This window comes from Zalophus californianus, chromosome 7 (genome assembly GCF_009762305.2).
Source record: "Zalophus californianus isolate mZalCal1 chromosome 7, mZalCal1.pri.v2, whole genome shotgun sequence".
NCBI lineage: Eukaryota > Metazoa > Chordata > Mammalia > Carnivora > Otariidae > Zalophus > Zalophus californianus.
Genome location: NC_045601.1, coordinates 15666488 through 15682532, shown reverse-complemented (window position 1 = coordinate 15682532; position 16045 = coordinate 15666488). Strand labels below are relative to the sequence as shown.

General features: G+C 45.4%; 1 protein-coding gene across 3 annotated transcripts in view; it reads right to left on the bottom strand.

Annotated features, from left to right (window-relative positions):
* The window catches only part of ZBTB2 (zinc finger and BTB domain containing 2), a 32064-nt gene that overhangs the window by 8462 nt on the left and 7557 nt on the right, over positions 1–16045 (bottom strand). Inside the window, exon 1 of one of the 3 annotated variants that reach the window (XM_027603458.2) lies at positions 15510–16039. The exons of 1 other annotated variant lie outside the window; for it this stretch is intronic. The gene's annotated coding sequence lies outside the window, so the exon portion shown is untranslated. Of the gene's footprint in view, positions 1–14714; positions 14806–15509; positions 16040–16045 lie in introns of those variants that run through there. One more of the 3 variants, XM_027603459.2, reaches the window with a different exon arrangement.

The following is a 16045-nucleotide window of genomic DNA, read 5'->3' as shown; positions in this document are numbered from 1 at the left end:
TCCCATTTCACGGATGATGGCATTTACCGTGGACTCGGGGGTGACATGGTCTGCCCAAGCTGACACAGATGGTGAGGGGACGAGCTGAGCTGCGAAATGAACTCGGCTGTCTGCGCTCCAGACATCCCCAGAGCAGTTAATCTTTTAGTTTACGATTCCAAATGCAAATTCTAATGATCTAGCTATCAGAAGTCGTCAAATCTTCCATAGAGATCAGTAAATCAACGTGCTGGGGTGGGGCCACAGCAGGGCAGGGTGAAGGCAATTTTCCAGCTCCCGCTGTGTGGACAGGGCTCCCCTGGCAGGGGCTGTAAGAACACACCCCTACTTCCCTGGACACCTGCGCTCTTGGAGGAAGTAGGATGGCGCTCTTTTCTCCCTTTTTCGTGGACGAGGAAGTGGGCTTTGAGAGGTGTGAGTAATTTGCCCAGGCCATCTAGCTAGAAGGTAGGGGGGCCAAAATTTAAATCGGAATGTTCTGACTCCAAATTCTAAGGTCTTCATTCTCCCACTCTACCCTAGCAAACCACTTGGCCTGAATCATCTATATAGTAGGGGAACTGCCTCTAAAGGAGACGGTGCATCGAATCAGTAGACTGCTCCTTTCCCACAAAGAACATTTACAACAGCCCACCACACACAGATCAGCATTATACTTAACAGTAGACTCAATGTTATCAAGAGCGAATGCTTCCTAAGATTGTGAACAAGGCAAGGAGGCCCGCTCTCACGACTGAACATAGTACTGGAAGTTCAAGTTCGTGCAATAAAACGAGAAAGGAAATAAAAGGCATACAGAAAGGAAAGAAAGAACTAAAACTGTTCCTATTTCCAGATGACATGGTTGTTACCTAGAACGTCCCAAGGAATCTACAAAAAACTCCTAGAACTAACAAACGAATTTGGCAACACCACAGGGAGGCTCTAAGATAAACATGTAAAAGTCAATTGTAATTCTGTATACTAACTTTGAACTTGTGGACACTGAAGTTAGAAATAAAATACCACTTACAATCACCTAAAATACTGAAATACATTATATGTTGTCAACCTAACAAAACATGTATAGGACTTGTATGTTGAAGACTAAAACGCTGAAGAAAGAAATCAAAGAATATCTAAAGAAAGATATACTGTATTTATGGTTAGGAAAATTCAACATAGTAAAAACATAAATTTTTCCCAAGTCCATATATAGGTTCGACAAAATTCTTATCAAAATTCTCGCAAGATTTTTTTTGTAGATATAGATAGGAATATCCCCAAATGTATAATGTAAAGCCAAAGAAACCAGAATAGCTAAAATAGTTTTTAAAAAGAATATTAAAGTGGGACAAATCAGTCTGATTTCAAGATGTATCAAATAGGTACAGTATTCAAGACAGTGTGGTCTTGTTGAAGGGACAAACATACAGACCAATGACACAGCTTGAGAACCCAGAAGTAGACCCACATAAATATGCGTAATTAATGGTCGACAAAGGCACAAAAGCAATTCAGTGGAGGAAGAACAATCTTTTCAGCAAATGGTGCTAGATCAACCGGACTCCCAGTAGGCAAAAAACAACAAAAAAAGCACTTCACCAAAGTTGCATACCTTATATAAGAATTAATTCAAAATGAATCATGGACTCAAAGGTAAACACCAAACTATAACTTCTGGGGGAAAAGTGGGAGAAAAATCTTAGGGATCTAGGGTTAGATATAGAGCTTTTATACTGAACATCAAAAGTACAATCCATAAAGGAGAAACTGGTAAGTTGGATTTCATCAAAATTAAAAATTTTTGTTCTGTGAAAGAGCCTGTTAAGAGGATGAAAAGACAAGCTAAAGACCAGGAGAAAATATTTGGAAACCTTTGCAAACCTTTGACAGAGGACAGGTATACAGGATATATAAAGAATTCTCAAAATCCAACAGGGAAAAAAATATAATTAGACAATAGGCAATGGACTTGAAGATACATTTCACCCCAAAGGCTATGCAGATGGTGAATAAAGGCTTGGAAAGACCTTCAACCTCGTTGGCGACTGGGGAAAAGCAAATTAAAACCACACTGAGATTTCATTATATACCTATCAAGATGACCAAAGTAAAAAATAACAGCAACAGCAGATTCTGGCAAGGATACCAAAGACCTGGACTGCTCAAACACGGCTGGGGAGAAGGTGAAGTGGTGCAGCCACTCTGGAAAACAGTAGTTTCTTAAAAAATCAATATGCAACGACCATATCACCCAGCAACAGGGCTCATGGACATTCATCCCAGAGAATGAAAACTTACGTTCACACTGAACCCTATGCGTGGACATCCCCAGCAGCTTTATTCCTAAGAGTCAAAGATTAGAAACAACCCAGATGTCCTTCAGTGGGTGAACAGTTAAGCAGTGTGGGATGCCCACACCACAGGAAACCACACAGCCAGTAAGGAGAAATGAACTCCTGATACATGTACACAGCAAAATGGGTGCTTTCTGCGGAGTGAAAAAAGCCAATCCCCAAAGGTCACATACTGTAGGACTCCTTGGCTATAACATTCTCGAAAATCACAGGAGAAGAGAACAGATTAGGAAGAGAGGGTGAGGGGAGCAGAAGGGAAATGGATTTGGCTATAGAAGGGCAACACGAGGGATCCTTGTGATAGGAATGTTCTGTAGCTCAACTGTATCAGCAGCAGCACCCTGGTTGTGGTGTGGAACTACAGTTTAGCAAGAAGTTTCCATCAGAGGAAACTCGGTTAAGGGGTTTATGGGATCTCTATTATTTCTTGTAACTGCATGTATATTTATAGTTATCTCAAAATAAAAAGTAAAAAAAGACAGTCCCACTACACATTAACTAATTTAGCCAGATTTAAAAAGAAATGGGTAACTATGATGCTTAGGAAAGCTACTGTGGAGAATGCATTATCAATAAGCTTTAAAAAAACAAAACAAAACAGAACAGACCCGTGGCAATTCTTACTCAGCTGGTACTGAACTCCCCACTCTCCTTTCTATTCTAGGCATGATCTGGCAGATTCAGAATTAACAAGTGTGACCTAAAAGAAAAGAATGAAATGGAATAATACTTTGAGAGACCAATCAAGTCACAAAGCAAGGATGGAGGAGGTCCAGTCTCACGTTTTCTATCAAGAGCTATCTCCAAGGGTGCCTGGGTGGCTCAGATGGTTAAGCTATCTCCCAGGGTCCTGGGATCAAGTCCCGCATCAGGCTCCGCCTCAGCGGAGAGCCTGCTTCTCCCTCTCCCGCTCCCCCCTGCTCGTGCTTTCTCTCCCTCTGTCAAATAAATAAATTAAATCTTTAAAAAAAAAAAAAAGAGCTATCTCCAAGTATGAAAGGGAGGAGGGTCACCTAAGTTAGCAGCAATCTGGGTTCAGAGACCTGGACCGTAGGCTCATTTACACGTCCACATCCACGGAATGGATCAGAACCTCAGTTCTCCCAGTATTTTCTATGCAGGTCAGAGGAGTGAAAGCACTAAGATGACGAAGGGGTGACAGAAACAAGGCCTGGGGTTCATGATGAAAACACGAGTCGGCGCCAGGTTGCAGGTAACAGGGATTACACAGAAGCATCACTCTAACCTGACCGCTACCAGGATATAACGTTAGAAGCTTATCTTCCAGGCTGTGGGCTGAAAAGTGCCAGAATACTTCCTTTTCCATCTTACTAACCTGCCTTTCTCTACAGGAAAGTGTAACATCCTCTGAGAGCACACTGCTATGAGCTGCTTTTTCCTGCGCTCTGTCTCTGAGCAGGTTCCCCATGTGAGCTTAGGCAGCTCCAGGTGTCACTTCACTGACGGCAGCTTCAAGTGTGATAACACATTACCATTTATTCCTTGATGACAATGACAAGAGTGGCTATTATTTATGGAGTGTTTACCACTGACCGTTCATTTCCGTATGTTATTCATTTACCTGCACACTAACTTATCTGGGATATTGCTACGCAGAGTTTATAACCGAGGAAACAGGCTGAGAAGTCAGTTGGTTTGCCCATGAGGATAGAATCAGTAAGCGCAAGAAGTGAGATCTAAACAGGGTTGTTTGATTTGTTAGAATGTGTTATGCGCAAGTGTGTTTAAAATCAAATCTGAAACATTATTTTTATTGCCGCTTTTAAGCATATGTATTTGTGATAAGACATTCAAAGATCACGGACACACAATCGTGAGCTGTCTATCCATTCCCCCCCACCACCAACCACGCGCCCGCCGGTTTCTCCACACTCTGCCAGCACTGGGTATTACCACTTCTTAAAGGAATCTTTGCCAAATCCATTCTCATTTTCTTACCTTCTAAGGGTTTAATGATGAGAGGAAGTATATTTTTATGTTATTGATCATTTACATCTCCTCTTGTATCTCTTCGTGAGCTCTGCCCGGTTTTCTATCAGGTGGTCTTTTTCCTATTGATCTGTAAAACCCTTTGTATATAATAAACATGAGCCCTTTCATCACACCAGTCGCTAACATTTTTCGCACTTTCTTTTAATTTTGTTTTATAGAGATTTTTGACATAATTTTATGTTGTAATGTCATCAAACTTATCAGTATTTTGTAGGATTTTGAAGTTTTTGTTCTTACAGTGAAAAATCTCCTTCGCTAGAGCAAAAGGTAGAGCTGCTTCTCATTCCCCAAACAGACTAAGGTATTTTTTTTTGCAGCCCGTAAGAATGGAGCCATGAAAAAAACTGAAATGTTTCTTTTTTTAAGGGGGTCTACCAGTTAGTCTAGAATCTTGATTTAGAGATTTCCTATTTGATCTAGGGCAGGAAACAAACTGAACATGTCTTTCACATAGACAGAGAAGAAGTCTCAAGGAGTACAGGAGTCTCAAGGATATGAAAAAAACCAAATGAGAGGAGGAAACATGGAAAGAATGAGTCTTATGTTCAAAATTCACACAAGGAAGACACACAGGGAAGACAAAACTCTGCATAAATAAATTCTTTTTTTTTTAATATTTTATTTATTTGAGAGAGAGAATGAGAGAGAGAGAGTACATGAGAGGGGGGGAAGGTCAGAGGGAGAAGCAGACTCTCTGCTGAGCAGGGAACCCGATGCAGGACTCGATCCTGGGACTCCAGAATCATGACCTGAGCCGAAGGCAGTCGCTTAACCAACTGAGCCACCCAGACGCCCCTGCATAGATAAATCCTTAAAAATCTTACTTTGGACACCCAAAAAAACCTTTCTCAGGGAGAAAAATCAGAACAACCCTCCCCCCGCCCCAGAGTCTGTCACATGTGGATGAGTCCGAGAAAATGGGGTGGGAGAGTCCCCAGCCTGGATTCCACGAGAAGGGCATCTCGGGCAGTGCTCCCCACCCTTGCCCAGCTGACAGCACCCCCTTTTCCTAAATCTTCTTTCCTCATCACGGCCCCTCAGAGCCGTTTCCACTCAGCGTGCGCTGAACAGGCTGAGGCCGCAGCATCTTCATGGGGGGCTCTGCTCGAGGCCACCCTCCTTTGTGGAAATGGAGGTCTGCTCTTTGCTTCCTGCCTCCATCCGCAGCTCACGAGCCGCATCTCTCCTGCCCCTGTGCACTGAGATGGCTCAGGAAGGTCACCGAGGACCTCCGCTCCCCAGCCGCCCAGACTGCGCTTGCTCGAACTCTCTGCGGCATTTAATGCCCTTCCTCCTGCTCCATAAGCACTGCCTCGAGCTCTGAGGCTGCTGTGCTCTGGTTTTCTCTCACCTCTGGCCGTTCTATTTTGATCCCCACCAGGGATTCTTCTTTTGCTGATGTTCCCCTGCGTTTGGCCCACAGCCTACTTCTCATTCTGAGGACTCTCTGTGGGGTCCAGTCCACTCCCACTGGGCCATCCCACAGACCCCTCAGCTCAGAATAGGAAAAACAACTCAAATCCCCCTTCCCCTCACCCCCATTTCCTCCAAAGGACACTAAACGCCACGGACACAAACCCCTTCCTTCCGCATCCCTGGCTGAGTGCCTGGCGCCACCATCCATCTCCTGACCAACCCAGGAATCTCAGTTCCTCCTTTCAGGGCCCCACTTCCCTCATTCTTCAGTCACTCGCGGCCCACCAACGTCAACTCCTTATCCCAGGGCCACACCTGAGCTCTGCCTCCCTACTCATCTCTCCAGCTTTTAGCTCTAGCTCTTGACTCCGTCCACACAGAACAGCCAGAATGACCTTTCCAAAGGGCACATCTGATGTTAAGATCCTGCTTAAAATCCTCCTGTGATTCCCTACTTCCTTTAGTAGGAAACCCAAATTTTTCAGCGCAGCTTACCCGGTCCTGCATGGCCCGATCCCTGCCTAATTCTGCACAACATGCTCTCGTGCTGGATGAAACTAACGCTTTCAGGCTTGCGGGTTTCACAGACCTACTAAAAACCGACCAACCAACCTTGAAACTGGGGGTCCAAAAGGATAGCAGTCCCTCTTTATTTTTCAAGAAAAGACATAAAGTAGTCACCTGCCCTGTAGGGATGGGGGGGCTTCTAAATGTAAACGGGCAAAAAGGACATAAGGTTAGAATATTTTTCTAAAGGAAGGACTGTTGGCGCTGTATTCATTACAGGGAAGAAAAATTTCCCAATACAAAAAAAAAACATTACAACATAAAATTTTACTTTATGACATTAAGTTGTGCCTGTTTTCTTTTTCTTTTTTTGCCTAATTGTTTTCTTGATATAAGATCATCCATTTGATGATCTGCATGAAGTGATTAAGTAACCAACTTGTTCTGAAATCCAGGCATCACCAAAAACCCAGTTTCATCTGAGTATGTTGATGATAATGGAGACAAAGTGATGTTATTTCACTCACTTTGGAAATGCCGGATGAACTGAGATAAGCTGAAGGAGGCATTTGTCTTTTTAACCAGAAGGCCCTGAAGCCCAGGCCATTCTTGGGCTCCGAGCCGTCCACAACACTCACTGCTCAGAGGCTGCACTCTCAAAGCTGAGCCTAGCACCAGATTTCTACTCCCACTGTCAGGAGTGGGGGCCTATTCGAATGGGGCCTTAGAACCTCTATGCCGGACCTTCAAACATGCCCCTCCCAGAGGGACCCACCACTCACTGCCTCCCCTTTTCCTCCAGCCCTAGCCCTACTTGCCCTCTGCGGATTTCCCTGACCCTCAAGATTAGGAGGCTCTCCTGGCCTCTGGAGCATCTGCAAACACTCCAGTTTACCTGTGTCTGCCTGATGCTTTCAGAAAGCCAGTCCCAAGTCTTATTTATCTTTTATTACTTTATTCCATGTACCTAGCATATTGTCTGGTGTTTGGTATTTGTTAAAAAAATTAAAAACTCTATGTTCAGAGAGAAGAATGTTGAGTTCTTGGCCCCTGGCTAGCTGGGTGATGTGGGGTAAGAGTTCAATTTCTATTTATCCTAGATTAACCTAAAAAATTCACCTCAATTTAAAGGGAGCTATATTTTGGAAGAAGTGTTTGATTTTTTTTTTTTAAAAGACACATTTATTCAGCATCATGATCAGACTATTACATTTAGCAATCAACAGCATGGGTGCAAAAAAAAAAAAATCTACATTAAAACCCTTTGTTGGAATGCTTTACACTCTCCACAGAACAGAAACTAAAATAACCTGTTATACAATTAGTCACAAATACAGTCCTCGAGTTTTTTGCCCATACACATGAGTATTGTCTAAAATATGTCTTCTTTGTAGCAGCTAGGCCCTGCCACCACTGTGCTTCGCTGAGTTCACAAATCTGTCGTAACCTGTAGCTTCTCGGTCCCTTCTCTGGCTCTCCTCTCCTGCTAAGCTTTGTTTCCTGGCAGCAATTAAAACCTTCTGCCACTGCCGTAGCTACTGCTGCTGCTGGAACCACCATAGCCACCTTGGTTTCATGGTTTGGCAAAGCATTGGCCTCCACCACCATAGGGGCCAGAGCTTCTGCCTCCAAAATTTCCTCCTTCCATGGGTCCAAAATTTGAGGATTGATTGTTGTAATTGCCAAAATCATTATAGCTTCCGCCACCTCCGAAGTTGCTTCCGTCATTACCAAGTCCGTTATAGCGATCCCCACGGCCACCATGGCCACCACCGCCTCGACTGCCACCAGAGCCACCTCGACCACCGAAGTTCCCTCCACGACCAAAGTTGTCATTCCCACCAAAACCACCTCCACCACCACCACCAAAGTTTCCAGAACCACTTCGACCTCTTTGGCTGGATGAAGCACTAGCCATCTCTTGTTTAGATAGGGCTTTCCTTACTTCACAGTTGTGGCCATTCACAGTATGGTAGTTTTGAATGACAATCTCGTCTACAGAGTCATGGTCATCAAATGTTACAAAAGCAAAACCTCTCTTTTTGCCACTGCCTTGGTCAGTCATGATCTCGATCACTTCAATTTTCCCATACTGTTCAAAATAATCTCTTAGGTGATGTTCTTCAGTGTCTTCTTTAATGCCACCAACAAAAATCTTTTTCACAGTTAAGTGGGCACCAGGTCTTTGCGAATCTTCTCTTGAGACAGCCCTCTTTGGTTCCACAACTCTTCCATCCACCTTGTGTGGCCTTGCGTTCATGGCTGCATCCACCTCCTCCACAGTGGTATACGTGACAAACCCAAAGCCTCTGGAGCGCTCGGTGTTTGGATCTCTTATTACCACACAGTCCGTAAGCGTTCCCCATTGCTCAAAATGGCTCCTCAGACTCTCATCGGTTGTTTCAAAGCTCAAATCTCCGATGAAGAGCTTTCGCAGCTGTTCAGGCTCTTTGGGAGACTCTGACTTAGACATGACGGTGGTGGGAGGGGAGCCTTTAACGATGCTTACTCTGTGGCATCCACAGGCAGAAAGCGAAGTGTTTGATTTTTAAATCAAAATCACTTCACGTTTCTTCATGCTAACAGTAAGTTCTGAATAGTGCTTTATATTTTACAGTAACTCTTTACACTCATCATTTAATCCTCAATAATACCATGGTATGTCATTTTGTCACTCTTCAATATTAATTATAATATTAATAACCACAGCATTAATAATAAATGACCACTTATTATGTGCCAAGGACCAACTGCCCTCTTTCCAGCAGAAATCTACTAGACTTAGGAAGTTAAGTAACTTGCCCACATGTAGTCCAGATGTTAAGAAGCCGACCTGGGAAGTAGTCATGCATTTGTTGAGAGCGTTCCGAGGTGCCAGGCACAGTGTTTACATGGTATGCAGAGTACAGAGTTCAAGGGTAGAATCACACAAGCACACAAATTTACAATGTGAAGAAAAATACAAGGAACTATGAGGTCATGAAGCTGGTGTCTAATTTTGGGGCTGGAGGTCAAGGAAGGCTTTTGTGAGAAAATGCCAGTTAAGCAGATATTTGAAGAATGAGAAGAGTGAACTGGGCAAAGATGGGAGTATTTCAGGCTGGGGGGACAAAATCTGCAAAGGCCCTAAGACAGGCAGGAGCAAGATGCCGCTGAGCAACTGGGAGAAGGTCCATGTGACTGAAGGTCAAAGAGCCGGAAAAGAATGAGGCGAGGCGAAGGTGGAGACTCAGGTCTTCTTAAGGATTTTGGTCCATTTCTGAAAAACAACGAGAGCCACCAGAGGGGATTTTGCAGGGTGAGCGATAAGATGGCTGCACTGCAGAGCTAACCAAATTTGACTGGGAAGTGAAGAGGCAGGTGAGGGGAGACCGGCTGAAGTGGTGAGAGGGGCGACCTTTCTGGGGTCTAGAAGAGAGATGACAAGAGTGGGTGGTGGCGATCCCGACCGAGCGAGAGGGATGGAATTTGAAAGGTAGTTAGAAGATAAAAACTCAACAGAGCTGGGTGGTGAATTAGATGGAGGAGGGTAGGGGAAATCAGTGTGTCCAAGATAACCCCTACTAGATTGCTCGTTTGTGTAACTAGAAAGATCATGGGGATTCCCACCAAGAGATGGAACACAGGCAAAAAGCCAGCTTGGTGGGGAAGATCAGGAGGTTATGTTCGGACATGCTGGGACGGAGATACTTTAGAGACGACCAAGTAGAGGTGTGCAGTACCCGTGTTATATTGGACTGGAGCTCCTGAGTCCCCGCTGGGATTTATGTCAGAGAGTCTTTGGAGAAGCCGGGTGTATCTGACTCCAACGTGAAATCACTACATGACAGTTCAGAGAGGTTACAACTGTAAACAGGAGTCAACTGAACTCTGGTCTTCTGGGTGTAAATGTCACACACTTTCCTCTGCACTACCTGGCTCCACAGATCAGTCCCCAGAGTTCTAGTAATTCGAGTCACGGAGGGCCGACATGAAATCTTGACAAGAAACGGAAGACCTATATAAAGCCCCCAACCATTTAAAACTACAAATGGAACATTAAAAAAACCCAAAAAGCTAAACTAAATTAAAAAAAAAAATCATTTGTCTTGCGGCGCCTGGGTGGCTCAGTCATTAGGTGTCTGCCTTTGGCTCAGGTCATGATCGGGGTTCTGGGATTGAGCCCTGCATCGGGCTCCCTGCTCAGCGGGGAGCCTGCTTCTCCCTTTCCCTCTGCTTGTGTTCCCTCTCTAGCTGTGTCTCTCTGTCAAATAAATAAATAAATAAATCTTAAAAAAAATCATTTTTTAAAACTTCTTAAATCAGAATAGTAAGCAGAAAGGAACTGAAGAAAAACGGAGATGGAGATGGAAGACGGGAAGCAATTCTTTTTTTTTTTCCTTAAGATTTTATTTTTAAGTAATCTCTACACCCAACATGGGGGCTAGAACTCACACCCCTGAGATCAAGAGTTGCATGCTCTATGGAATGAATCAGCCAGGCATCCTGAGGGGAGGCAATTCTTAAAAGTGGGTTTTCATAGAATGCCTTCTTTATGCATGTATGTGCGTTCAAAGTTTTTTTTTTTGTTTTTTTTAACCTAAGCAAATTCAGAGACCGTGAGAGACATGCTGAAATACGTAAAAAACACTTTTCGGAGCTAAATATAAATGACCATTTGTATTATTTAATGTTTCACCACTGTTTCCCACACTGATAAAGTGATACTGCCTAGATGTCAAGTGCTCACAGCACAGGTGGCGCTGATCCTTATGTTTAAGTTACTCATCTTTTGGAGGTACAGCTGAGTGGGTCAAATATAATCACATTATATTTTGACAACCCAACTTCCTCCTACATTTTCAGTATAAGAAGAGGAGACCAAAGCAGCTTTTGGGAATTGATGACTCACTTTATAAAGATAATAGCTCTCCTAAGATACCAAATACCACTTAGACTACCCATTTCTAGGGCACTAAAAGGGTCCTCTAAAGTCCTTAATTTTATTTAAGTGAAGCATAAATGAATACTGTAATGCACAGGACACATCAGTAACAGAAAAAGCACTACCCACAAGTAAGATTGATTCTTTCAAGTAGTTCAGACCACTTACCAGGATGAAAAAAACTGCTTTTTCAATTAGTAGTATTAATAATTAATATTTAGGGCCTATAAAGTAAACCTGAATGAGGCTGGTCATTTGAATTTTAATGTTTTTAAATTGTATCTCAAAGCGAGGAAATGTGTCTTAATTAGTTGTGGTGACAGGCTGGTGTATTGTTCTTAACATTAGTCAATCCTTTTCCATAGAAATTAGAAAAAGGTGGGACATAAACTAATCAACAGCACGTATCTTGACTTTGGGGAAAACCACTGGATTTGTAAGAGATTGTCTTTTCAATTACAGACTGCTGACGTTAACTTTGGAATTATTTTTTTTTAATTACTAAGTGAAGGTCAGAAGGAGGCAGTTCCGGGACAGTTTGTGCCAAGCAGAACCAAGTCAGAGATTTATGGCTCATGGAGTTGATATTAAAGTGATAATTCTAAAGGCATTATGCTATAATCAACTTTCAGGAAAGCTACATATGATCACACAGCAAAATTTAAAACCTAATCTAATTTGCTATTTTTACAAATCTCTTTAATGGAAGACAATGGGATTCTACGTTTACTCTACTTCTCCGTTTACTTTGTTGTGATAACTGTTTTGGTTGAGTACTGAAGAAAATCTAACCTTACCCACATATGTAGTTGGAGAAAGAAATATATTAATAGCTTTTCCAGGTAATTGTGGATATTCTTCTTTGATACTACACCAAAACTTGACAAGTTGTAGTTTCTTAAAGGTTAGCAGTATGATCTAAAAGTACATAACGAATGAAATTTTCCTACTCTCTTACAGTAAAATTCATTGCTCTATCTTGCACTTTGAAATGATCTTTTACCCATGCATGGTTTTTCTGAACATCACCCATTGGTCACTGGAAAATTTCAGCTCAGTGAGCTATGCAGCAGATCTTTCCAATGTTGACACATTTTGTCAACAGCTAAAAAGTTCAGTATCATCTTACCATTATTATGAAAATTGTTTCGACCTCGTGGAACCCTGAGGGGGTCCTGGAGACTCAGAACAGTGTGCAGACCACACTTAAGACAACCCCTGTTCAGAATCACTTTGGGTCTCAGAGAATTTAAGCAGATAGGCATGATGTAGAACACAAACAGACTTTGAAACTGTTCTCAGATGATTCTGATAGTTCATCCTTGCTTGATGCAGAACTTAGGCGGGTACACAATTTAAAGGGACTGTACCTCTGTAAAAAAAGCTGTTTTGTAAGTACTTAGATACCTAAAAATGTTTTACAAATTCCTGTCTTTGCACACTGAGCTTTCTTGAAGTGAGAAAGTCATATATGATGCATACCTCCTCATTCATGTGAACTGGGAATTATGTATTTGAGCATAAATACAGCCTCTAACTTGGCCTTATGACATAGAAAAAAATGGTCCTAAACTCTCTTGGACTGCCAACTCCTGGTAAGTATTCTATGGCTACTGATTTCATCCCGTAATGGCATATTAGCATTGTAAAACACTGACTCTTACTTACTATTGACTCACAGTAATATTATAAGTATTTAAGTTTAATTTGCTAATAAAATTATAACCTGGGCATAAAAAAGGTTTAGAAAATGTTCTAATGCTTAGAATGTTTACAATTTTTTTTTCAGGAAAATAAAAATTCTCAATTCCCTTTTAGGTTTTTAGTCATGCTTTGCAACCATAAGGAAGTAGGAAAAGTAATAAATTCCCATTTTGGCCCTATGCCTTCTGAAATTTATGGTAGTCTCCAGCAGACCAGCAGTTCTTTTCACCGTGACAGGCTGGAACCACACCACTTGCTCAACATTTCAAAGTTACTTCAGGGAAAGGTCAGTGGGTTTAGGGATGAAGCACCAAGACAGTTAAGAAGAGATGGCAGAAGAGTCTCCAACTCCAAAGCCATTCCCCAAGCCAATGCCACATATCAGCCTTGAAGGCTTCCTTCACTTTCTACCTCCATGTCAGGAATTCTCAAGCAGGGGAAAGCATATCCCTGTGCACAGGACATGCAGTGCTTACAAGGAGCATCTTCTTCGAGGGTTAAGGTGAATAAAATTTTATATTTTATCTATATAATTTTTATATTACAAAAGTGCAGTTCTTTGAGGACAGTGCAAAGTTCATATTAATCATTATGATAAAAAAGAAAATGTCATTGTGGCAGCTTTTATTCTGTGGCCTAAAACATGCCTTGAGTTTACTCTGCTGCTGGAGTATTTCAGTGGAAGTTTGCAGAGCACCACTTAGTTACACCCTCTTTGAGAGAAGCTTTAAAACTGGCAAGTGGCGGGACTATACATTACAACAAAGCTTCAAGGGTGGTTTATCTGCCACCCTTTAAAGGATTCCTCAACTACTCATTTGTGGCAATTACTACCACTGGTATAAGTTGTACCTTGAGATCTTACCATGGTGTCAATATCAGGTCAATTCTTTGGCTAGAAAATAAACTTCTATAAATCACCAATCTATTGAGAAATGCCCAGCTTAAAGGAATGTGGAACTTTTTTCTTAAAAATTACCTTTCAACAGTTTGAAAACACCCTGGATATACACCAAGGTTATTTAAAATGCAAAATAAAATCTACTTTAATAGTTAATGTTGGTTCGTAATAAATCACAGAAATGAGCATTTAAAATGTCTTAATTCTGATTTTCTATTAAAGTTTCAGGCCTCTCCAACTAAAATGCTAGTGCAGGGTTCCGTCAGGGTCTACATGGAGGTCTGTCCTAAAAAGGACAGGGCAGCCCATTTAAAGGAACCCTGAGCACCCCTAAGTTCTGTGTGAGCCAGTAATTGTGACCTTTTTTACGCTTTATTTACTGAAACAATAACCTATGAAAATGAATAGAACTGAGACTCATACACTAAGTGGGCCCATTGTATTTGATGAAGAGCAAATGAACACAGCAGCCGGTGGCGCGCGGGGGGGGGGGGGGGGAGAAGAGGGATTAATTCCCTAAGACATCATTAGTTCAGCAGTTGGAAGTTCGTGCAGTAAATGGCCTAGCAATAACTACCTGCATTTTCACCCTGCCCATTTTCTTGCCTGCTCAGCTACCCTTGCTTTCTAATCAACCCCCCCTTCACTACCAGCTAAAAGCGACAAAACCTTGCTTCCTAAGCACCTGTATTATCAGATCTCTTTGCAGCCTGTTTAAAAATCAATGGTTTGGGGGTTCCGTTACAACGGAAAAACGCCTTGGGCCCGGGAAGCAGCCTCCGCGCCCCCAGCCTCCCCTTCTCGGAGCCCTCCGGGGTGTGAGTGCCGCGCCGGCCTGGGGTGCGGCACGGAGGCCGGTCCACGCCCCACGGCAAAGCAGCCAGAAACCACAGCGCAGCTCCGAGCTAACCTCGGCCTCAGCTGAGGCGCAGATCGGCAGCGGAGCGGAAGCCGGAGGCTGCCGGCCCAACGCGCCCACACCCGCGGCCCGGGCCGCAGCGGTCCACCCGGGCGGCGCCCACCGAGGCCTACATCTCTCCTCCGCCCGCAGACAAGTGGCCCAACGGCTGTCCAGTCCTGCCTCGCCCCGCCCCGTCCCGGGGGGCGGGGGCCCGGGCGGGGGCGGGGCCGGCCAGACCGGCAGGGGCCCGGCGGGCCGGGACGCCGCGCATCCCGGCCCCGCCCCCAGCCCCGAGGGGCTGGGAGGAGGAGAGGGGAGGGGCGACGCACTCCGGCCGCGCCGCACGCTCTCCGCTTCCCTCAGTCCCGCGTGCGCGCGCGCGCTCGCCCCAAGTCCCGCGGAGTTTAACACAATGCCGACGCCTACGCCGTGCGCAACGCCCCGGCTGGCGCAACAGCTCCGGCGCCGGGGGCGGGGGGGTGGTCAGACAGGGCGAGGGGAAGAGCGCGCGCGAGAGCCGAAGACAGCGCGAGACCCGAGGAGGCCGGAAGCGCGCGTGCGCGCCCCCGCCCGCGAGCGGGGAGGCGGAGCCGCAGCAGTAGCGGCAGCAGCTGTAGGAGCCGCTGCAGCTGGGAGAAGCGCCAGAGAGGCCGGGCCTGCTCCGGTCGGACCGGATCCCTCCCCTCCCCCTCCCTCTCCGCTCCCCTCCCCCAAACCCACTTCCGCAGCTCGCGGCCTTGCCGCCGAAGAAGCAGCAGCGGCAGCAGCAGGAGGCGGCGGCGAGGCGTCGGAAGGATTACGCACCTGACGGGCCTGCCTCTCAGGGCTCCAGCGCGGGACGCTCACCGGCCGCCGCCGCTCGGGACGCACTTCGCGGTGGCGGCGAGAAGGGAGGGACCGGCAACGGGGAACGGAACGCGAATCGCCCCCCTCCCCTTCCTCCCTCCCTCCCTCCGATCCGCCGCCCGCCCTCTCGGCTTCCGTCCCCTCCCCCTCCCGCAAAGCCCCGGATGGAGCCGCCGCCGACTCGCCGCCGCCTGGCTCCGGGGGATGGTTTTGTCAGGCGGCCAGAGCCCCGGCGCCAGGCGCAGCCGCCACCGCCCCCGCGGGGCGCCCTTGCCCTCGCTTCCCAGAACTGGGTCCCCGTGTGGTCCGGGCCCTCCGCCTGCCTTCACCCGGAGCCCCGGGACGGGGGTCATTCGTCTTCTTTGTTGCCACCGTTGGTGCCGGAACCGTTTGCAAGCTCCGGTGGCCCCCGCCCCCCCTTCGCCTTCCCGGAGCCCGGGCCGGGGGCGGCACGTGGGCACCGGCCCCGGGAGGTGGAGGCGTTGCGCGCTTAC